This window comes from Heterodontus francisci, chromosome 8, assembly GCF_036365525.1.
Source record: "Heterodontus francisci isolate sHetFra1 chromosome 8, sHetFra1.hap1, whole genome shotgun sequence".
Taxonomy (NCBI): domain Eukaryota; kingdom Metazoa; phylum Chordata; class Chondrichthyes; order Heterodontiformes; family Heterodontidae; genus Heterodontus; species Heterodontus francisci.
Genome location: NC_090378.1, coordinates 52,485,132 through 52,508,401, shown reverse-complemented (window position 1 = coordinate 52,508,401; position 23,270 = coordinate 52,485,132). Strand labels below are relative to the sequence as shown.

The window sequence follows — 23,270 nt, the reverse complement described above, 5'->3', positions numbered from 1 at the left end:
TCCCTCCACCACCAACGCACAGTGGCAGCAGTGTGTACCATCTACAAGATGCACTGCAGCAACCACCAAAATTTCTTAGACAGCACCTTCCAAACCTGTGACCTCTACCACCTAGAAGGAGAAGCACAACAGATGCATGGGAACACCATCACCTGCAAGTTCAAGCCACACACCATCCTGACTTAGAACTATATTGCCATTCCTTCACTGTCACTGGGTCAAAATCCTGGAATTCTCTTCCGAACTGCACTGTTGGTGTACCCACCCCACGTGGACTGCAGCGGTTCAAGAAGGCAGCTCATCACCACCTTCTCAAGGGCAATTAGGAATGGGCAATAAATGCTGGCCTAGCTAGCGACACCCACATCCCATGTACGAATAAAAGAAAGAAATCATTGTGCATACCCATTGGCATTCTTCTGTCAGATGCCCCATTATGTGTTCATCTGAATCGTCTGCAGCAGAACTCATGTACAACCTCACCCTCTAACAAGCTAATATCTTTGCCCACTGCCCTGGCTGCAGGCCATTCATGCCAAGTGTCTCACCACACGGTCAGTCACAACCAGCATGATTGCTAGTAGATGCCGCCAGCCATAATGCACATCCTCTTTTAGACATGCAGGCTAGCTTTAAGTGGTGCTAGCCACTCACAATAGTGGCGCACTGCTGGTACGCCCTGCCAATGAACAGCACGGTTAATGCTGGGTTGATGCTGAAATAATTGAAAGAAGCAGGCAGCACGAAGATAGCACGCTGCCTGCATTCGATCATCCAGTAAGAGTTAAGCACGCATTGCAATTCCCGCACCCATTTGCTATTGAATTTAGCTTAGATTCTGTTTTTGAACTATTTTTCTCTTCTGTCTACACAGTCTAAGCCTATGGCAAAACATGTAGTCAAAATCTGGGCAAATTTTGAGACTATGGCCCATCACAAATTGAAAACACTAAACATGACTTTACAGCCGGAGGGAGCAATTTCAAATTTCTATGTAGTTGAAATTCCTTTAGTCCTAATGGAATCTATAATCCACATTACATAAATAGGAACACAGAGTTACTCCAGAATATTCTTTAAAGAGGTTGTAAGCAGTTAGGCATTAAGACTTCCATAGCACTGACATGATCTAACTGTTTTGCTGTTCATTTCTTTATCTCTAAATTTTCACAAGATAACGTAGGCAGAACTGAACAAAATGTATGTCATTTATGTCACTGGCTTAGTTCCCAGTAGTGTAAGTAAAGAACATTAGTCACATCAAAGCATGTTCATTTAAGACAAATATAGAGCTAAAATATTCCAACTGAAAGTAGTGAATACATTTCTACCCTTCCTCCATTAATACCTTTGTTACAAATTTTAGTTGATGGTCAATTACCTGAAAGTGGCTATAATAAACTGTGTTATTGGCTATCATAAACTGTTACAACATAAACATCATGAAAGAAACTAACATCCCTACTGAAAACTGTCTGAACATTTATTTTTGATAAAAGAGTTGTATTAATTCTGTTCAGGATTTGATCATAGCAATCAGAACTTGAGCAGAATATTTATGCAATAATGGTAAATGAAGAATGATTTTTCAGGGTGTGACCTTCAGCTTCCCTCAATCCCTTCCATAACCCAAATCAATTTTACCACTTTAATGTTGATTGAATTGGTGCCTTGTTTTACTGTTTTGAATATCAGCATTGACACTTTGTTACTGCAGAAGGCTGAGATGCGGAGCCAAGTGGAAATATCCCTTCTAGTGGGTCCTTGTGCACAAATGTAATTTGAACTGTAGTTCTAGTTATATAAACAGGAGGACTACTTGTAAGATTTATATGAAGGAGTTCCCTCAAAGATGTGGTAGAGATGCTGATTTTGAGCATGAGATGCACAAGAGAATACAATTTGTTGTGGATGTTTGTTGTATATGGGACAGTGAATCAGGAGAGAGTGTTAAAGTGGATACAGTTCATGAATTTGATGCTATTGAAACAATATTTTTAATAACGAAAAGGAAAATTTTCTACCACATCATTGTTTTAGTTGGTCAGTTAGAGACAGATTTGCAAGTAGTTCAGAGAATACTTTGTTAATTTTTGGCACAAGACTTCAACTGTAATTTAAAACAAGTGTATTTCACAACCTTAATCCATCGTTGTATGAAAATTCTGAGCAGTAGCCTCATCAAATGACTAGGGAGGTTAAAAATTAGAAACAAATCTCATAAGTGGAAGCATCTACCAAACTGAGAGTTAGGACAACAGAATGCTATTTTTGTGCCACAAATTTAATCAAATTCCAAACCATAAACAGTGTCCATTCTTTTGTAAATGTCTTCACCGGTTATGCGGTTTCTGGCTATGTGACAAGTCCGGATTTTTTTCTGGATAAAGGTCCAATTTATACAGTTTTTTTTACATATGGACGGAAAAAAATGCGAACACTGCACAGAATTCAAAAAATTCTTTTAGATAATAAACATTATAACCTTTTGCATCTATATCTCTATCAAATACACCAACTGCAAGCATAGGAATGTTTTTGTTTTAGAAAGTTGAAATCAAAACTAATTTTTAAATACCTGCAGAACTTCTAAAGCGTTGCTCATTGAGTCAGAAGATACATTCTTTTGTAATAACAGGGATGTTTATACCTTAGAAAGAAATAACTTGTATTTACATAGTGCATTTCACAACTTGTGTGCTTCACACCAATTAAGTACTTTTGAAGTATAATCACTGTCGTAATGTAGGGAAATACAGCCAAAGTGCAATGAGATAAACCATATAATCTGTTTTAGGTGGTGTTGGCTGAGGGATCAGTTTTGGGCCTAGATGCCAGATAACATCAGAGCCACTAATTTATCGTGACTGAATAAATCAAATTCCATTCGTATTGGATGGTATTTTGAGTATTTATTGGTGCTTTGGAAATTAAATTTGACTACTTCTATTAATCTTTGAAAACTGTAAATGAATAGCCTCTAATTATATAAATATCCCTTTACCTATGTATTTAATTAGTATTCCTGAATAATTTTACAGTTGAGAATACATAGCATGGTATTTTGCAAGATTTACCAACTGGAATTAGGCAGAGAAAGTGTGATTTAATTGCACAGAGGAGCTGGCAGAGCAGCCTGAGCTTTGGTAGATCTAGTGATGGACCGAGGCTTTGTTAGGACTGGGTATAGAAGTGAGCTTTGATAGCAAAGGGGTTAGAATTGGGCTGTAGCAGCAATGGCAGATGGTTCCAGATTTTGTTCTTACTGTGGTCACCTAAGCTTTTGGGGGAGGCTGATGCCTTTAGTAAAAAATTTAATTAAGATATTAAAAAATACGAAAGATAATTCAATGAATATATGTACTTAAATGTATTTTTTGACTATTTAAAATTTTATTTTGGAAATTTTAGTTTGAGAAAAAACAGGTTGCCAAAATTTATTTCAAAGTATTTATTTCTAACATACATTAATAAGTGTTAATCATAAAACAAAGGCAGCAATGTCTGTTATATGAATATGAATTAAAATTTTCCATTTGATTTAGAAAATGATTCTGCGTGATATTATTACTCAAAAGCACTGAAACTGCAATGGTAACAAATTTTCCCCATCGCGTATGGTAATGTTTTTAAGTATGCAGATTCAATAAATTATAGAAGCACTTTGGACATCTGACTTTTGACATCAACCTGTCTTCTGCTGCTTCATGACTACCAGGGCCTCTGTTGGCAAAAATATCCAGCGTTCACTGATAAAGAAATCATCACAATTGTCTCCAATACAGTTTTCAACAATGTTTAAATCTGAGACTCTAGCAAAGTGCTGATAGCCAAGGTGCTGCTGGCAACACAGAAACTCACTTGGCATGGACATTAGTCAGAGATCCAAGTGTGGTGCTGTTTCTATGCACTGTATCTGCATCTAACAAGACTCCACAGCAGCATGGAAGCCTCGCAATTTCTGCTCTGCTTAAAAAAAGCAGGCAAGGAGTACTCTTCTCTCCATTCTTTTGCATGCTCTCTCTCCCTCAGCCCTCTCCCTCTGACAAATTATCTAGTCATTAATTCATTTGCTGTTTTTGGGGCCTTGCTATGTGCTAATTGGCTGTCGTGTTGGCCTGCATAACAACAGCGAATGCACTACAAAATTAATCTATTGGTTGTAAAGCACTTTGGGATGGCCTCGCAATGTGAAATGGAAAGCTCATTCATTAACTTCTCTGCTATTTATTCTGTAATGTTATCATAGCACTGTATAAATTTCAGATAGATCATGATAGATGACTGCTTTTGCTATATAGTCAATACATATTCATTGTTTAAAAAGCTGGTTGAATTTCATATTATTTTGTGGCTTTTAGCATGCTGAACTGTTGATCTAAATGTTGTTTTTCCTTTTTTTATACAAACCCAAATTCAGAAGAAAATCAGAAGAAAATGCACAAAGCATAAATGACCCTCTTTAGCTCAGTAATGCCAAGTTCATTATCTTACCACACCTCCTAGCAAGAAAATGAAGTACACATTTCTTCTAGATATCACAGCAGCCACCCACACGCCCCCCACACAAGAAGGCCACTTACTCCAGACTATCTGTACTTTGCAAGGATCGTTATTTTAAAACTTCGAAAATCTGCGTTCAATTGTGCATACAGCTTATTTTAGAATATGAAAATATTCACATGAATAACCTGCATCTCACTGCAAACAACTTGCAATACCCAAGCCAGATAAAATATTTTACATTCAAATCAGACATTAGCTGAAATATGCACACATGGAGCTCACTTATGTTTCCATGCTAGCTCATCAGCTAGTTATCAAGATTAAAAGCTTAAATTTCAGCAAGTGATTATTCATGAAAAATAGATTTATGCAAAATATTTTTCCAAATTATGAGTCGATTCCAACTTATAAAAACACATCCAAGAATGTTTTCCTAGCTCGATCAGTCAAGAGTTACTCAAGTTTTCCCTGGATAGACCAATTTCAGGAATGTGTGGTTTTGTGTATGCACACTGCTGACCTCTGCTCTTTGCCACAGTTCAGATTCAGCAATTGGCAAGAAACCAGAGGTGGGGAGCAAAGGTCATCAGCATTAATACACAAATCATGCACTCCTGAAATTGACCTCTGATGGGAAAACCTGACTGCCTTCGTAATGGTTGGAGCTATAATGATTTCATGCAAGTTAAAAAAAATCTCCAAGTGCAAATGAAGTGCAGGAAATGTTTGAGAAACGCTATTGCCTTTTAAAAACTTACTCTCTCCTTCAGAGTCATCATTTAAATGACAGTCAGACATTATAAAATTGTTTATGTTTGGAACTATTTTTTTCCTTTATTGTTTATTATAATCAACTGCAGTATCTGCTATAAAGCAAGTAGCACTGAAACATTTGAGTGGTTCAATTCATTGGATACCAAATCATTTTATAATGGAGTTTAAAAGAATATGAATGCACAACAGTTTTAAGCCATTGACCAGTCAGATTTGTTTGAAGAACTGAACACAATTCTTGCCGCTCCTTATGACTTCCTAAACATTCTTGAAATTAAAGGGAACATGTTCTTTCACACATTATGTTCAACTCTTCTAGTTTTTAAAAAGAATGGTGATCATTTTATTTTAAATTGTGGACAAATCCTTACCGATAAAACATTATGGTCTTATTCAACAGTAATCCTTATACAAGTGAAAACTATTTATTTGCAATTATATTGTATTTTTTTTTGCTTCTTGAACAAGGGAAAATAGCATCTCTTTGATTACACTATGACATTCAATAGCTTCCAGCACCCTCCAATCAACAAGAAAAAAGGATTAAAGTAAACAAAGAAAATATTTAAAAAGTACTGCTCAGCTCTGACCATGAGCAACCACACTTTCCCTCAAGTTCCATCAAAATAATTAAGCCCCCCCTCCACACAACCTTTCGAGGTTACTATCCCACTATGTGCATAAAGGCCCAATTTCTAGACCCAAATATTTTTCACAACGGCCCTTAAATTTAGCCAAATAGTTTTTGTTTCTGCTTGTACGTTAAAGCCATTAAGTCTGATTATTTTTGTAAATAGGTAGACATACATTTTGGAATTAAGAGTAGACAAAGGTTATGGAGTTTAAATGGCAAGACTCTAAATAGACTAGAGGGGCAAAGGGTCCTTGGTGTACACAAACAAAAGTGGTAACACAACGAGACAAGGCCATAAAAAAAAAGAAAAATGGTATTGTATTGACAAGCACAGAGCACAAAAGCAGAGACAATATCAACCTTGTACAAAAATCACAGAGAAAGAAAACGTATACAGCTGGAGCTTTTAGTGCAACAATTATGCCGTACACCTCCAGCATTTACCACCAGCCACCCATTTTTTCAATCATCCCATTTTCACCAGCCTGGGACTTACTATAGTGAAATGCTTTAAGTTGGATTAGTTTACATACAATGGTTATCTAAATTACGATAATTTCCAACTCATACAATGAGCAAACAAATATGGCGGGCAACTGCCATTCACCGCCAAATCTGGCTGAATTATGAAGTGCTATCAGGTCCTGCTCTTATCTGTCCAAACTGCTCACTATGCCAGGATTATCTGGAATGCAAAGATAACAACAGTCTTAAAACCCTCTGCCCGCCTCTTCTACCTTCAACTCAAACAAGTGTGCAGAGCTCACAGACCTCTGTCACTAAGAATGAAACCATCTGAACAGCTACCTCTGCAGCTTCCTTCCCTTCCCCTACCCCACCAGGCCAAACTTCCTCCAAGGTTCACCCCTGCACTAGCCTTACCTTGCATTTTTCTCTAGTTTTGCCCCATCTCCCCTTATGTGCCTTGCCAGCTCATCTTGTTCTTGAGACCCACCTTCTGCTCCCTCACCCTACTCCCAACTAAACTGCTGACCACCCGCCTTCCATGTTAAAAAAAATGTTGCATTTATATAGTGCATTTCATGACCACCGGATGTCCCAAAATGCTTTACAGCCAATGTAATGACCGAGGTCTAGATGGAGCAGAATTTGTAAGGAGCATCCAGGAGGGTTTGCTAGAGCAGTATGTAAATAGTCCAACTCGGGAAGGGGCCATACTGGACCTGGTGTTGGGGAATGAGCCCGGCCAGGTGGTTGAAGTTTCAGTAGGGGACTACTTTGGGAATAGTGATCACAATTCCGTAAGTTTTAGAATACTCATGGACAAAGACAAGAGTGGTCCTAAAGGAAGAGTGCTAAATTGGGGGAAGGCCAACTATACCAAAATTCGGCAGGAGCTGGGGAATGTAGATTGGGAGCAGCTTTTTGAAGATAAATCCACATTTGATATGTGGGAGGCTTTGAAAGAGAGGTTGATTAGCGTGCAGGAGAGACATTTTCCTGTGAAAATGAGGGATAGAAATGGCAAGATTAGGGATGACAGGTGAAATTGTGAAACTAGCTAGAGGAAAAAGGAAGCATACGCAAGGTCTAGGCGGCTGAAGAAACACGAAGCTTTGGAAGAATATCGGGAATGTAGGACCAATCTGAAACGCGGAATTAAGAGGGCTAAAAGGGGTCATGAAACATCTTTAGCAAACCGGGATAAGGAAAATCCCAAAGCCTTTTGGGAGGAGCGGGCCGAGGAGGAGGAGGAGCGGGCCGAGGAGGAGGAGGAGTTGGAGTTGGAGCGGGCCAAGAGGAGGAGGAGGAGGAGGAAGAGCGCGCCGAGGAGGAGGTAGAGGAGGAGGAGGAGGAGGATCGGGCCGAGGAGGAGGTAGAGGAGGAGGAGGAGGGAGGAGGAGGAGGCGGAGCAGACCGAGAAGGAGGAGGAGGAGGAGGAGAGGGCCGAGGTGGGGACCGAGGAGGAGGAAGAGGAGCGGGCCGAGGAGGGGGCCGAGGAGGGGGAGGAGGAGGGGGAGAGGGCCGAGAAGGGGGAGGAGGAGAAGCGCGCCGAGCAGGAGGCGAAGCAGGCCGAGGAGAAGGAGGAGCGGGCCGAGGAGGCGGCGGAGCGGGCCGAGAAGGAGGAGCGGGCCGAGGAGAAGGAGGAGCAGCGGGCCGAGGAGGAAGGGGCCGAGGAGCCGGCCGAGGAGGAGGAGGGGGCAGAGGAGGAGGAGGGGGACGAGGAGGAGGCGCGGGCCGAGGAGGAGGCGGGGGACGAGGAGGAGGAGGAGGTGCGGGCCGAGGAGGAGGCGGCGCGGGCCGAGGAGGAGGTGGAGGAGGAGGTGGTGGAGCGGGCCGAGGAGGAGGAGGAGCGGGCCGAGGAGGAGGAGAAGGCCGAGGAGGAGGAGGAGAAGGCTGAGGAGGAGCGGGCCAAGGAGGAGGAGGAGCGGGCCAAGGAGGAGGAGGAGCGGGCCAAGGAGGAGGAGGAGCGGGCCAAGAAGGAGGAGGAGGAGGAGGAGTGGGCCGAGGAGGAGGAGAGGGCAGAGGAGAAGGAGCGGGCCGAGGAGGAGGAAGAGGAGCGGGCCAAGGAGGAGGAAGGGTAGGAGCGGGCCGAGGAGGAGGAGAGGGCAGAGGAGAAGGAGCGGGCCGAGGCCGAGGAGGAGGAGGGGGCCGAGGAGGAGCAGGAGCGGGCCGAGAAGAAGGAGCGGGCCGAGGAGAAGGAGGAAGAACGGGCCGAGGAGGAGGAGGAGGCGGCAGAGCGGGCCGAAGAGGAGGAGGAGGAGGCGGCAGAGCGGGCCGAAAAGGAGGAGGAGGAGGAGACGGAGCGAGCCGAGGCGGATCGAGCCGAGGAGGAGGAGCAGGAGGAGGGGAAGCGAGCCGAGGTGAAGCGGGACGAGGAGGAAGATGAGCGGGCCGAGAAGGAGGAGAGGGCGGAGGAGGAGAGGGCGGAGGAGGAGAGGGCGGAGGAGGAGCAGGCCGGAGGAGGAGCAGGCCGGAGGAGGAGCGGGCCGAGGAGGAGGAGCGGGCCGAGGAGGAGGAGCGGGCCGAGGAGGAGGAGCGGGCCGAGGAGGAGGAGCGGGCCGAGGAGGAGGAGCGGGCCGAGGAGGAGGAGGAGTAGGAGGAGGAGGAGCGGGCCGAGGAAGAGGATGAGGAGGAGGAGCGGGCCGAGGAGGAGCCGGAGGAGCGGGCCAAGGAGGAGACGGAGGAGCCGGAGGAGCAGGCCGAGGAGGAGCCGGAGGAGCAGGCCGAGGAGGAGGCGGAGGAGCAGGCCGAGGAGGAGGCCGAGGAGGAGGCGGAGCAGGCCAAGTAGCGGGCCGAGGAGGAGGAGCGGGCCGAAGGAGGGGGACGAGGAGGAGGGGGACGAGGAGGAGCGGGATGAGGAGGAGGAGGAGTAGGGTAGCGGGCCGAGGAGGAGGAGGTGGAGGAAGAGAAGCGGGCCGAGGTGGAGGAAGAGAAGCGGGCCAAGGAGGAGGAGGGGGCCGAGGAGGAGGAGGAAGAGAAGCGGGCCGAGGAGGAGGAGGTGGAGGAAGAGAAGCGGGCTGAGGTGGAGGAAGAGAAGCGGGCCAAGGAGGAGGAGGGGGCCGAGGAGCGGGCCGAGGAGGAGGAGGAGGAAGAGAAGCGGGCCGAGGAGGAGGAGGTGGAGGAAGAGAAGCGGGCCGAGGTGGAGGAAGAGAAGCGGGCCGAGGAGGAGGAGGAGGAGGAGCGGGCCGAGGCGGAGGAGGAGAAGGAGTGGGAGCGGGCCGAAGAGGAGGATGAGGAGGAGCGGGCCGTTGAGGAGGAGCAGGCCGAGGAGGAGGAGGAGGATGATGATCGGGCCGAGGAGGAGGAGGAGGGGGAGGAGGAACGGGCCGAGGAGGAGGAGGAGGAGGGGGAGGAGTAACGGGCCGAGGAGGGGGGAGGAGGAGGGGGGAGGAGGAACGGGCCGAGGAGGAGGGGGGAGGAGGAACGGGCCGAGGAGGAGGGGGGAAGAGGAACGGGCCGAGGAGGAGGGGGGAAGAGGAACGGGCCGAGGAGGAGGAGGGAAGAGGAACGGGCCGAGGAGGAGGAGGAGGATGATGATCGGGCCGAGGAGGAGGAGGAGGGGGAGGAGGAACGGGCCGAGGAGGGGGGAGGAGGAGGGGGAGGAGGAACGGGCCGAGGAGGAGGGGGGAGGAGGAACGGGCCGAGGAGGAGGGGGGAAGAGGAACGGGCCGAGGAGGAGGGGGGGGGGGAAGAGGAACGGGCCGAGGAGGAGGGGGGGGGGAAGAGGAACGGGCCGAGGAGGAGGGGGGGGAAGAGGAACGGGCCGAGGAGGAGGGGGGAAGAGGAGGAGGAGGGGGAACGGGCCGAGGAGGGGGAGGAACGGGCCGAGGAGGGGGGAGGAACGGGCCGAGGAGGGGGAGGAACGGGCCGAGGAGGGGGAGGAACGGGCCGAGGAGGGGGAGGAACGGGCCGAGGAGGGGGAGGAACGGGCCGAGGAGGGGGAGGAACGGGCCGAGGAGGGGGAGGAACGGGCCGAGGAGGGGGAGGAACGGGCCGAGGAGGGGGAGGAACGGGCCGAGGAGGGGGAGGAACGGGCCGAGGAGGGGGAGGAACGGGCCGAGGAGGGGGAGGAACGGGCCGAGGAGGGGGAGGAACGGGCCGAGGAGGGGGAGGAACGGGCCGAGGAGGGGGAGGAACGAGCCGAGGAGGGGGGGGGAACGAGGAGGGGGAACGGGCCGAGGAGGAGGAGGAGGAGGAGGGGGAACGGGCCGAGGAGGAGGAGGAGGAGGAGGGGGAACGGGCCGAGGAGGAGGAGGAGGAGGAGGGGGAACGGGCCGAGGAGGAGGAGGAGGAGGAGGGGGAACGGGCCGAGGAGGAGGAGGAGGAGGAGGGGGAACGGGCCGAGGAGGGGGAGGAACGGGCCGAGGAGGGGGAGGAACGGGCCGAGGAGGGGGAGGAACGGGCCGAGGAGGGGGAGGAACGGGCCGAGGAGGGGGAGGAACGGGCCGAGGAGGGGGAGGAACGGGCCGAGGAGGGGGAGGAACGGGCCGAGGAGGGGGAGGAACGGGCCGAGGAGGGGGAGGAACGGGCCGAGGAGGGGGAGGAACGGGCCGAGGAGGGGGAGGAACGGGCCGAGGAGGGGGAGGAACGGGCCGAGGAGGGGGAGGAACGGGCCGAGGAGGGGGAGGAACGGGCCGAGGAGGGGGAGGAACGGGCCGAGGAGGGGGGGGGAACGAGCCGAGGAGGGGGGGGGAACGAGGAGGGGGAACGGGCCGAGGAGGAGGAGGAGGAGGAGGGGGAACGGGCCGAGGAGGAGGAGGAGGAGGAGGGGGAACGGGCCGAGGAGGAGGAGGAGGAGGAGGGGGAACGGGCCGAGGAGGAGGAGGAGGAGGAGGGGGAACGGGCCGAGGAGGAGGAGGAGGAGGAGGGGGAACGGGCCGAGGAGGAGGAGGAGGAGGAGGGGGAACGGGCCGAGGAGGAGGAGGGGGAACGGGCCGAGGAGGAGGAGGGGGAACGGGCCGAGGAGGAGGAGGAGGAGGAGGAACGGGCCGAGGAGGAGGAGGAGGAGGAGGGGGGGGGGAACGGGCCGAGGAGGAGGGGGGGGGGGGGGGAACGGGCCGAGGAGGAGGAGGAGGAGGGGGGGGGGGGGAACGGGCCGAGGAGGAGGAGGAGGAGGGGGAACGGGCCGAGAATGAGCGGGCCATGGAGAAGAAGGAGAAGAAGGGCCGAGGAGGGGGAGAAGGAGTAGCAGGCCGAGGAGGAGTAGCGGGCTGAGGAGGAGGAGGAGGAGGGGGAACAGGCCGAGGAGGAGGAGGAGGAGAAGGAGGAGGAGGCCGAGGAGCGATCCGAGGAGCGGGCCGAGGAGGAAGAGGAGGAGAAGCGGGCCGAGGAGTGGGACGAGGAGGAGGAGGAGCGAGCCGAGGAGGAAGAGCGGGCCGAGGAAGAGCAGGCCGAGGAGGAGGAGGAGGAGGAGGAGCGGGCCGAGGAGGAGGAGGAGGAGCGGGCCGAGGAGGAGGAGGAGGAGGAGGAGGAGGAGGAGGAGCGGGCCGAGGAGGAGGAGGAGAAGGAGCGGGCCGAGGAAGGAGCGGGCGGAGGAAGGAGCGGGCGGAGGAAGGAGCGGGCGGAGGAAGGAGCGGGCGGAGGAAGGAGCGGGCGGAGGAAGGAGCGGGCGGAGGAAGGAGCGAGCGGAGGAAGGAGCGGGCGGAGGAAGGAGCGGGCGGAGGAAGGAGCGGGCGGAGGAAGGAGCGGGCGGAGGAAGGAGCGGGCGGAGGAAGGAGCGGGCGGAGGAAGGAGCGGGCGGAGGAAGGAGCGGGCGGAGGAGGAGGAGGAGGAGGAAGGAGCGGGCGGAGGAGGAGGAGGAGGAGGAAGGAGCGGGCGGAGGAGGAGGAGGAGGAGGAAGGAGCGGGCGGAGGAGGAGGAGGAGGAGGAAGGAGCGGGCGGAGGAGGAGGAGGAGGAGGAAGGAGCGGGCGGAGGAGGAGGAGGAGGAGGAAGGAGCGGGCGGAGGAGGAGGAGGAGGAGGAAGGAGCGGGCGGAGGAGGAGGAGGAGGAGGAAGGAGCGGGCGGAGGAGGAGGAGGAGGAGGAAGGAGCGGGCGGAGGAGGAGGAGGAGGAGGAAGGAGCGGGCGGAGGAGGAGGAGGAGGAGGAAGGAGCGGGCGGAGGAGGAGGAGGAGGAGGAAGGAGCGGGCGGAGGAGGAGGAGGAGGAGGAAGGAGCGGGCGGAGGAGGAGGAGGAGGAGGAAGGAGCGGGCGGAGGAGGAGGAGGAGGAGGAGGGAGCGGGCGGAGGAGGAGGAGGAGGAGGAGGGAGCGGGCGGAGGAGGAGGAGGAGGAGGAAGGAGCGGGCGGAGGAGGAGGAGGAGGAGGAGGAAGGAGCGGGCGGAGGAGGAGGAGGAGGAGGAAGGAGCGGGCGGAGGAGGAGGAGGAGGAGGAAGGAGCGGGCGGAGGAGGAGGAGGAGGAGGAAGGAGCGGGCGGAGGAGGAGGAGGAGGAGGAAGGAGCGGGCGGAGGAGGAGGAGGAGGAGGAAGGAGCGGGCGGAGGAGGAGGAGGAGGAGGAAGGAGCGGGAGGAGGAGGAGGAAGGAGCGGGCGGAGGAGGAGGAGGAGGAGGAAGGAGCGGGCGGAGGAGGAGGAGGAGGAAGGAGCGGGCGGAGGAGCAGGAGGAGGTGGAGCGGGCCGAGGAGCAGGAGGAGGTGGAGCGGGCCGAGGAGCAGGAGGAGGTGGAGCGGGCCGAGGAGGAGGTGGTGGTGGAGCGGGCCGAGGAGGAGGTGGTGGTGGAGCGGGCCGAGGAGGAGGTGGTGGTGGAGCGGGCCGAGGAGGAGGTGGTGGTGGAGCGGGCCGAGGAGGAGGTGGTGGTGGAGCGGGCCGAGGAGGAGGTGGTGGTGGAGCGGGCCGAGGAGGAGGTGGTGGTGGAGCGGGCCGAGGAGGAGGTGGTGGTGGAGCGGGCCGAGGAGGAGGTGGTGGTGGAGCGGGCCGAGGAGGAGGTGGTGGTGGAGCGGGCCGAGGAGGAGGTGGTGGTGGAGCGGGCCGAGGAGGAGGTGGTGGTGGAGCGGGCCGAGGAGGAGGTGGTGGTGGAGCGGGCCGAGGAGGAGGTGGTGGTGGAGCGGGCCGAGGAGGAGGTGGTGGTGGAGCGGGCCGAGGAGGAGGTGGTGGTGGAGCGGGCCGAGGAGGAGGTGGTGGTGGAGCGGGCCGAGGAGGAGGTGGTGGTGGAGCGGGCCGAGGAGGAGGTGGTGGTGGAGCGGGCCGAGGAGGAGGTGGTGGTGGAGCGGGCCGAGGAGGAGGTGGTGGTGGAGCGGGCCGAGGAGGAGGTGGTGGTGGAGCGGGCCGAGGAGGAGGTGGTGGTGGAGCGGGCCGAGGAGGTGGTGGTGGTGGAGCGGGCCGAGGAGGAGGAGGAGGAGGAGCGGGCCGAGGAGGAGGAGGAGGAGGAGCGGGAGCGGGCCGAGGAGGAGGAGGAGGAGGAGGAGGAGGAGCGGGAGCGGGCCGAGGAGGAGGAGGAGGAGGAGGAGCGGGAGCGGGCCGAGGAGGAGGAGGAGGAGCGGGAGCGGGCCGAGGAGGAGGAGGAGGAGGAGGAGGAGGAGCGGGAGCGGGCCGAGGAGGAGGAGGAGGAGGAGGAGCGGGAGCGGGCCGAGGAGGAGGAGGAGGAGGAGCGGGAGCGGGCGACGAGGAGGAGGAGGAGGAGGAGGAGGAGGAGGAGGAGGTGGTGGAGCGGGCCGAGGAGGAGGTGGAGCGGGCCAAGGAGGAGAGAGTAGGAGGAGGGGGGGGGCCGAGGAGGAGAAAGAGTAGGAGGAGGGGGGGGGCCGAGGAGGAGAAAGAGTAGGAGGAGGCCGAGGAGGAGAAAGAGTAGGAGGAGGCCAAGGAGGAGAAAGAGTAGGAGGAGGCCGAGGAGGAGAAAGAGTAGGAGGAGGAGGAGGCCGAGGAGGAGAAAGAGTAGGAGGAGGAGGCCGAGGAGGAGAAAGAGTAGGAGGAGGAGGAGGTGGAGAAAGAGTAGGAGGAGGAGGAGGTGGAGGTGGAGGTGGAGGAGGTGGAGGTGGAGGAGGAGAAGAGTAGGAGGAGGAGGAGGAGGAGGCCGAGGAGGAGAAAGAGGAGGAGGAGGAGGAGGAGGAGGAGGAGGCCGAGGAGGAGGAGGAGGAGGAGGAGGCCGAGGAGGAGGAGGAGGAGGCCGAGGAGGAGGAGTAGGAGGAGGAGGCCGAGGAGGAGGAGGCCGAGGAGGAGAAAAAGTAGGAGGAGGAGGAGGAGGAGGAGGCCGAGGAGGAGAAAGAGTAGGAGGAGGAGGAGGAGGAGGAGGCCGAGGAGAAAGAGTAGGAGGAGGAGGAGGCCGAGGAGGAGAAAGAGTAGGAGGAGGAGGAGGAGGCCGAGGAGGAGAAAGAGTAGGAGGAGGAGGAGGAGGCCGAGGAGGAGAAAGAGTAGGAGGAGGAGGCAGAGGAGGAGAAAGAGTAGGAGGAGGAGGCCGAGGCAGAGGAGGAGGCAGAGGAGGAGAAAGAGGAGGAGGCCGAGGAGGAGAAAGAGGAGGCCGAGGAGGAGAAAGAGTAGGAGGAGGAGGAGGAGGAGGCAGAGGAGGAGGAGGCAGAGGAGGAGGAGGCAGAGGAGGAGGAGGCAGAGGAGGAGAAAGAGTAGGAGTAGGAGGAGGCAGAGGAGGAGGAGGCAGAGGAGGAGGAGGCAGAGGAGGAGGAGGCAGAGGAGGAGGAGGCAGAGGAGGAGGAGGCAGAGGAGGAGGAGGCAGAGGAGGAGGAGGCAGAGGAGGAGGAGGCAGAGGAGGAGGAGGCAGAGGAGGAGGAGGCAGAGGAGGAGGAGGCGGAGGAGGCGGAGGCGGAGGAGGCAGAGGAGGAGGAGGCAGAGGAGGAGGAGGCAGAGGAGGAGGAGGCAGAGGAGGAGGAGGCAGAGGAGGAGGAGGCAGAGGAGGAGGAGGCAGAGGAGGAGGAGGCAGAGGAGGAGGAGGCAGAGGAGGAGGAGGAGGAGGCAGAGGAGGAGAAAGAGGAGGAGGAGGAGGAGGCCGAGGAGGAGAAAGAGTAGGAGGAGGGAGGAGGCCGAGGAGGAGAAAGAGTAGGAGGAGGAGGAGGAGGAGGCCGAGGAGGAGAAAGAGTAGGAGGAGGAGGAGGAGGAGGCAGAGGAGGAGAAAGAGTAGGAGGAGGAGGAGGCAGAGGAGGAGAAAGAGTAGGAGGAGGAGGAGGAGGAGGCGGAGGAGGAGGAGGCAGAGGAGGAGGCCGAGGAGGAGAAAGAGTAGGAGGAGGAGAAGGCAGAGGAGGAGGCAGAGGAGGAGGCCGAGGAGGAGAAAGAGTAGGAGGAGGAGGAGGCCAAGGAGGAGAAAGAGTAGGAGGAGGAGGAGGAGGAGGAGGCCGAGGAGAAAAGTAGGAGGAGGAGGCCGAGGAGGAGAAAGAGTAGGAGGAGGAGGAGGAGGAGGAGGAGGAGGAGGCCGAGGAGGAGAAAGAGTAGGAGGAGGAGGAGGAGGCCGAGGAGGAGAAAGAGTAGGAGGAGGAGGAGGAGGCCGAGGAGGAGAAAGAGTAGGAGGAGGAGGAGGAGGAGGAGGCCGAGGAGGAGAAAGAGTAGGAGGAGGAGGAGGAGGCCGAGGAGGAGAAAGAGTAGGAGGAGGAGGAGGAGGCCGAGGAGGAGAAAGAGTAGGAGGAGGAGGAGGAGGCCGAGGAGGAGGAGGAGGCCGAGGAGGAGAAAGAGGAGGAGGAGGAGGAGGAGGCCGAGGAGGAGAAAGGAGGAGGAGGCCGAGGAGGAGAAAGGAGGAGGAGGAGGCCGAGGAGGAGGAAAGAGGAGGAGGGAAGAGGAGGAGGAGGAGGCCGAGGAGGAGGAGGAGGAGGAGCGGGCCAAGGAGAGGAGGAGGAGGAGGAGGAGGAGGAGGAGCAGGCCGAGGAGGAGGAGGAGGAGGAGGAGCGGGCCGAGGAGGAGGAGGAGAAGGAGCAGCGGGCCGAGGAGCAGGGCGAGGAGGAGGATGAGGAGGAGCGGGGCCGAGGAGGAGGAGGAGGAGCAGAAGTGGGCCGAGGAGGAGGGGGGCGGAGGAGGAAGAGGAAGAGCGGGCCGAGGAAGAGGAAGAGCGGGCCGAGGAAGAGGAAGAGGAGGAGCAGCGGACCGAGGAGATGGAGGAGGAGGAGCGGGCCGAGGAGGAGGAGCGGGCCGAGGAGGAGGAGCGGGCCGAGGAGGAGGAGCGGGCCGAGGAGGAGGAGCGGGCCGAGGAGGAGGGGGCCGAGGAGAAGGAGGAGGAGCGGGCCGAGGAGGAGAAAGAGTAGGAGGAGGATGGGGCCGAGGAGGAGAAAGAGTAGGAGGAGGATGGGGCCGAGGAGGAGAAAGAGTAGGAGGAGGAGGGGGCCGAGGTGGAGGAGCGGGCCGAGGAGGAGGAGGAGCGGGCCGAGGAGGAGCAGGAGGAGAAGTGGGCCGAGGAGGAGGGGGCCGATGAGGAGGAGGAGGAGGAGGAGGAGGAGGAGGAGGGGGCCGAGGAGGCCGAGGAAGAGGAGCAGGCCGAGGAAGAGAAGCAGCGGACCGAGGAGATGGAGGAGGAGGAGCGGGCCGAGGAGGAGGAGGGGGCCAAGGAGGAGGAGGAGGATGAGGAAGAGGAGGGGGCCGAGGGAGAAAGAGTAGGAGGAGGAGGGACCGAGGAGGAGAAAGAGGAGGAGGGGGCCAAGCAGGAAGAGGAGGAGCGGGCCGATGAAGAGGAGGAGCGGGCCGATGAAGAGGAGGAGCGGGCCGATGAAGAGAAGGAGTGGGCCGATGAAGAGAAGGAGCAGGAGCAGCTGGCCGAGGAGGAGGAGCAGGAGCAGCGGGCAGAGGAGGAGGAGGAAGAGGAGCAGCGGGCCGAGGAGGAGGAGGAAGAGGAGGAGCGGGCAGAGGAGGAGGAGGAGGAAGAGGAGGAGCGGGCCGATGAAGAGGAGGAGCGGGCCGATGAAGAGGAGGAGCGGGCCGATGAAGAGGAGGAGCGGGCCGATTGAAGAGGAGGAGCGGGCCGATGAAGAGGAGGAGCGGGCCGATGAAGAGGAGGAGCGGGCCGATGAAGAGGAGGAGCGGGCCGATGAAGAGGAGGAGCGGGCCGATGAAGAGGAGGAGCGGGCCGATGAAGAGGAGGAGCGGGCCGATGAAGAGGAGGAGCGGGCCGATGAAGAGGAGGAGCGGGCCGATGAAGAGGAGGAGCGGGCCGATGAAGAGGAGGAGCGGGGCCGATGAAGAGGAGGAGGAGGCCGAGGAGGAGAAAGAGGAGGAGGAGGAGGCCGAGGAGGAGAAAGAGTAGGAGGAGGAGGCCGAGGAGGAGAAAGAGTAGGAGGAGGAGGCCGAGGAGGAGAAAGAGTAGGAGGAGGAGAAAGAGTAGGAGGAGGAGAAAGAGTAGGAGGAGGAGAAAGAGTAGGAGGAGGAGAAAGAGTAGGAGGAGGAGGAGGCAGAGGAGGAGAAAGAGTAGGAGGAGGAGGAGGAGGAGGCCCGAGGAGGAGAAAGAGTAGGGGGAGAAGGAGGAGGCGGCAGAGGAGGAGAAAGAGTAGGGGGAGAAGGAGGAGGAGGCCGAGGAGGAGAAAGAGTAGGAGGAGAAGGAGGCCGAGGAGGAGAAAGAGTAGGAGGAGGAGGAGGCCGAGGAGGAGAAAGAGTAGGAGGAGGAGGAGGAGGAGGAGGAGGAGGCCGAGGAGGAGAAAGAGTAGGAGGAGGAGGAGGAGGAGGCCGAGGAGGAGAAAGAGTAGGAGGAGGAGGCCGAGGAGGCCGAGGAGGAGAAAGAGGAGGAGGAGGAGAAAGAGGAGGAGGAGGAGAAAGAGGAGGAGGAGGAGAAAGAGGAGGAGGAGGAGAAAGAGGAGGAGGAGGAGAAAGAGTAGGAGGAGGAGAAAGAGTAGGAGGAGGAGGAGGCAGAGGAGGAGAAAGAGTAGGAGGAGGAGGAGGCCGAGGAGGAGAAAATAGGAGGAGGAGGAGGAGGAGGCCGAGGAGGAGAAAGAGTAGGAGGAGAAGGAGGCCGAGGAGGAGAAAGAGTAGGAGGAGGAGAAGGAGGCCGAGGAGGAGAAAGAGTAGGAGGAGGAGGAGGCCGAGGAGGAGAAAGAGTAGGAGGAGGAGGAGGAGGAGGAGGAGGAGGCCGAGGAGGAGAAAGAGTAGGAGGAGGAGGAGGAGGAGGAGGAGGCCGAGGAGGAGAAATAGGAGGAGGAGGAGGAGGAGGAGGAGAAAGAGTAGGAGGAGAAGGAGGCCGAGGAGGAGAAAGAGTAGGAAGAGGAGAAGGAGGCCGAGGAGGAGAAAGAGTAGGAGGAGGAGGAGGCCGAGGAGGAGAAAGAGTAGGAGGAGGAGGAGGAGGAGGAGGCCGAGGAGGAGAAAGAGTAGGAGGAGGAGGAGGAGGAGGAGGAGGCCGAGGAGGAGAAAGAGTAGGAGGAGGAGGAGACCGAGGAGGAGAAAGAGTAGAAAGAGTAGGAGGAGGAGGAGGAGGAGGAGGAGGAGGCCGAGGAGGAGAAAGAGTAGGAGGAGGAGGAGGAGGAGGCCGAGGAGGAGAAAGAGTAGGAGGAGGAGGAGGAGGAGGCCGAGGAGGAGAAAAGAGTAGGAGGAGGAGGAGGAGGAGGCCGAGGAGGAGAAAGAGTAGGAGGAGGAGGAGGAGGAGGCCGAGGAGGAGAAAGAGTAGGAGGAGGAGGAGGAGGAGGCCGAGGAGGAGAAAGAGTAGGAGGAGGAGGAGGAGGAGGAGGCCGAGGAGGAGAAAGAGTAGGAGGAGGAGGAGGAGGCAGAGGAGGAGAAAGAGTAGGAGGAGGAGGAGGAGGAGGAGGCCGAGGAGGAGAAAGAGTAGGAGGAGGAGGAGGAGGACGAGGCCGAGGAGGAGAAAGAGTAGGAGGAGGAGGAGGAGGAGGAGGCCGAGGAGGAGAAAGAGTAGGAGGAGGAGGAGAAAGAGTAGGAGGAGGAGGAGGAGGAGGCCGAGGAGGAGAAAGAGTAGGAGGAGGAGGAGGAGGAGGCCGAGGAGGAGAAAGAGTAGGAGGAGGAGGAGGCCGAGGAGGAGAAAGAGTAGGAGGAGGAGGAGGAGGAGGCCGAGGAGGAGAAAGAGTAGGAGGAGGAGAAAGAGTAGGAGGAGGAGGAGGCAGAGGAGGAGAAAGAGTAGGAGGAGGAGGAGGAGGAGGCAGAGGAGGAGAAAGAGTAGGAGGAGGAGGAGGAGGAGGCAGAGGAGGAGAAAGAGTAGGAGGAGGAGGAGGCAGAGGAGGAGGCAGAGGAGGAGAAAGAGTAGGAGGAGGAGGAGGCAGAGGAGGAGAAAGAGTAGGAGGAGGAGGAGGCCGAGGAGGAGGCCGAGGAGGAGAAAGAGTAGGAGGAGGAGGAGGCCGAGGAGGAGAAAGAGTAGGAGGAGGAGGAGGAGGAGGCCGAGGAGGAGAAAGAGTAGGAGGAGGAGGAGGCCGAGGAGGAGAAAGAGTAGGAGGAGGAGAAAGAGTAGGAGGAGGAGGAGGCAGAGGAGGAGAAAGAGTAGGAGGAGGAGGAGGAGGAGGCAGAGGAGGAGAAAGAGTAGGAGGAGGAGGAGGAGGAGGCAGAGGAGGAGAAAGAGTAGGAGGAGGAGGAGGCAGAGGAGGAGGCAGAGGAGGAGAAAGAGTAGGAGGAGGAGGAGGCAGAGGAGGAGAAAGAGTAGGAGGAGGAGGAGGCCGAGGAGGAGGCCGAGGAGGAGAAAGAGTAGGAGGAGGAGGAGGCCGAGGAGGAGAAAGAGTAGGAGGAGGAGGAGGCCGAGGAGGAGAAAGAGTAGGAGGAGGAGGAGGAGGAGGCCGAGGAGGAGAAAGAGTAGGAGGAGGAGGAGGAGGAGGCCGAGGAGGAGAAAGAGTAGGAGGAGGAGGAGGAGGAGGCCGAGGAGGAGAAAGAGTAGGAGGAGGAGGAGGAGGAGGCCGAGGAGGAGAAAGAGTAGGAGGAGGAGGAGGAGGAGGCCGAGGAGGAGAAAGAGTAGGAGGAGGAGGAGGAGGAGGCCGAGGAGGAGAAAGAGTAGGAGGAGGAGGAGGAGGAGGCCGAGGAGGAGAAAGAGTAGGAGGAGGAGGAGGAGGAGGCCGAGGAGGAGAAAGAGTAGGAGGAGGAGGAGGAGGAGGCCGAGGAGGAGAAAGAGTAGGAGGAGGAGGAGGAGGCAGAGGAGGAGAAAGAGTAGGAGGAGGAGGAGGAGGAGGGCCGAGGAGGAGAAAGAGTAGGAGGAGGAGGAGGAGGAGGAGGCCGAGGAGGAGAAAGAGTAGGAGGAGGAGGAGGAGGAGGAGGCCGAGGAGGAGAAAGAGTAGGAGGAGGAGGAGAAAGAGTAGGAGGAGGAGGAGGAGGAGGCCGAGGAGGAGAAAGAGTAGGAGGAGGAGGAGGAGGAGGCCGAGGAGGAGAAAGAGTAGGAGGAGGAGGAGGCCCGAGGAGGAGAAAGAGTAGGAGGAGGAGGAGGAGGAGGCCGAGGAGGAGAAAGAGTAGGAGGAGGAGGAGGCAGAGGAGGAGAAAGAGTAGGAGGAGGAGGAGGAGGAGGCAGAGGAGGAGAAAGAGCAGGAGGAGGAGGAGGAGGAGGCAGAGGAGGAGAAAGAGTAGGAGGAGGCAGAGGAGGAGGCAGAGGAGGAGAAAGAGTAGGAGGAGGAGGAGGCAGAGGAGGAGAAAGAGTAGGAGGAGGAGGAAGCAGAGGAGGAGGCAGAGGAGGAGAAAGAGTAGGAGGAGGAGGAGGCCGAGGAGGAGAAAGAGTAGGAGGAGGAGGAGGAGGAGGCCGAGAAAGAGTAGGAGGAGGAGGAGGAGGAGGAGGCCGAGGAGGAGAAAGAGTAGGAGGAGGAGGAGGAGGCCGAGGAGGAGAAAGAGTAGGAGGAGGAGGAGGAGGAGGCCGAGGAGGAGGAGGAGGCCGAGGAGGAGAAAGAGTAGGAGGAGGAGGAGGAGGAGGCCGAGGAGGAGAAAGAGTAGGAGGAGGAGGAGGAGGAGGCCGAGGAGGAGAAAGAGTAGGAGGAGGAGGAGGAGGAGGCCGAGGAGGAGAAAGAGTAGGAGGAGGAGGAGGAGGAGGCCGAGGAGGAGAAAGAGTAGGAGGAGGAGGAGGAGGAGGCCGAGGAGGAGAAAGAGTAGGAGGAGGAGGAGGAGGAGGCCGAGGAGGAGAAAGAGTAGGAGGAGGAGGAGGAGGAGGCCGAGGAGTAGAAAGAGTAGGAGGAGGAGGAGGAGGAGGCCGAGGAGGAGAAAGAGTAGGAGGAGGAGGAGGAGGCCGAGGAGGAGAAAGAGTAGGAGGAGGAGGAGGAGGCCGAGGAGGAGAAAGAGGAGGAGGAGGAGGAGAAAGAGGAGGAGGAGGAGGCCGAGGAGGAGGAGGAGGCCGAGGAGGAGAAAGAGGAGGAGGAGGAGGCCGAGGAGGAGGCCGAGGAGGAGGCCGAGGAGGAGGCCGAGGAGGAGGCCGAGGAGGAGGAGGAGGCCGAGGAGGAGGCCGAGGAGGAGGAGGAGGAGGAGCGGGCCGAGGAGGAGGAGGAGGAGGAGGAGGAGTGGGCCGAGGAGAAGGAGGAGCGGGCCGAGGAGGAGGAGGAGAAGGAGCAGCGGGCCGAGGAGGAGGATGAGGAGGAGCGGGCCGAGGAGGAGGAGGAGGAGCAAGAAGTGGGCCGAGGAGGAGGGGGCGGAGGAGGAAGAGGAAGAGCGGGCCGAGGAAGGGGAAGAGGAGCAGCGGACCGAGGAGATGGAGGAGGAGGAGGGGGCCGAGGAGGAGGAGGGGGCTGAGGAGGAGGAGGGGGCCGAGGAGAAGGAGGAGGAGGAGCGGGCCGAGGAGGAGGGGGAGCAGGATGGGGCCGAGGAGGAGAAAGAGTAGGAGCAGGATGGGGGCCGAGGAGGAGAAAGAGTAGGAGGAGGAGGGGGCCGAGGAGGAGAAAGAGTAGGAGGAGGAGGGGGCCGAGGAGGAGAAAGAGTAGGAGGAGGAGGGGGCCGAGGAGGAGAAAGAGTAGGAGGAGGAGGGGGCCGAGGAGGAGAAAGAGTAGGAGGAGGAGGGGGCTGAGGAGGAGAAAGAGTAGGAGGAGGAGGGGGCCGAGGAGGAGAAAGAGTAGGAGGAGGAGGGGGCCGAGGTGGAGGAGCGGGCCGAGGAGGAGGAGGAGCGGGCCGAAGAGGAGCGGGCCGAGGAGGAGCAGGAGGAGAAGTGGGCCGAGGAGGAGGGGGCCGATGAGGAGGAGGAGGGGGCCGAGGAGGCCGAGGAGGGGGCCGAGGAAGAGGAGCAGGCCGAGGAAGAGAAGCAGCGGACCGAGGAGATGGAGGAGGAGGAGCGGGCCGAGGAGGAGGAGGGGGCCAAGGAGGAGGAGGGGGAAGAGGAGGAGGAGGGGGAAGAGGAGGGACCGAGGAGGAGGAGGAGGAAGCGGGCCGATGAGGAGGAGGAGGAGCGGGCCGATGAGGAGGAGGAGGAGCGGGCCGATGAGGAGGAGGAGGAGCAGCGGGCCGATGAGGAGGAGGAGGAGGAGCGGGCCGATGAGGAGGAGGAGGAGGAGCGGGCCGATGAGGAGGAGGAGGAGGAGCGGGCCGATGAGGAGGAGGAGGAGCGCGCCGATGAGGAGGAGGAGGAGCGCGCCGATGAGGAGGAGGAGGAGCGCGCCGATGAGGAGGAGGAGGAGCGCGCCGATGAGGAGGAGGAGGAGCGCGCCGATGAGGAGGAGGAGGAGCGCGCGGATGAGGAGGCGCGATGAGGAGGAGGAGGAGCGCGCCGATGAGGAGGAGGAGGAGCGCGCCGATGAGGAGGAGGAGGAGCGGGCCGAGGAGGAGGAGCAGGAGCGGGAAGAGGAGGAGGAGCAGGAGCGGGCCGAGGAGGAGGAGCAGCAGGAGCGGGCCGAGGAGGAGGAGCAGGAGGAGCGGGCCGAGGAGGAGGAGCAGGAGGAGCGGGCCGAGGAGGAGGAGCAGGAGGAGCGGGCCGAGGAGGAGGAGCAGGAGGAGCGGGGCCGAGGAGGAGGAGCAGGAGGAGCGGGCCGAGGAGGAGGAGCAGGAGGAGCGGGCCGAGGAGGAGGAGCAGGAGGAGCGGGCCGAGGAGGAGGAGCAGAGGAGGAGCGGGCCGAGGAGGAGGAGCAGGAGGAGCGGGCCGAGGAGGAGGAGCAGGAGGAGCGGGCCGA

At 57.8% G+C, this 23,270-nt stretch overlaps 1 protein-coding gene and 1 pseudogene across 1 annotated transcript in view; one reads left to right on the top strand and one right to left on the bottom strand.

Moving 5' to 3' along the window:
- The window catches only part of faf1 (Fas (TNFRSF6) associated factor 1), a 552,776-nt gene that overhangs the window by 258,713 nt on the left and 270,793 nt on the right, over positions 1 to 23,270 (bottom strand). The gene's annotated exons all lie outside the window — the stretch shown is intronic.
- LOC137372984 (trichohyalin-like) lies at positions 1,199 to 23,088 on the top strand (annotated as a pseudogene).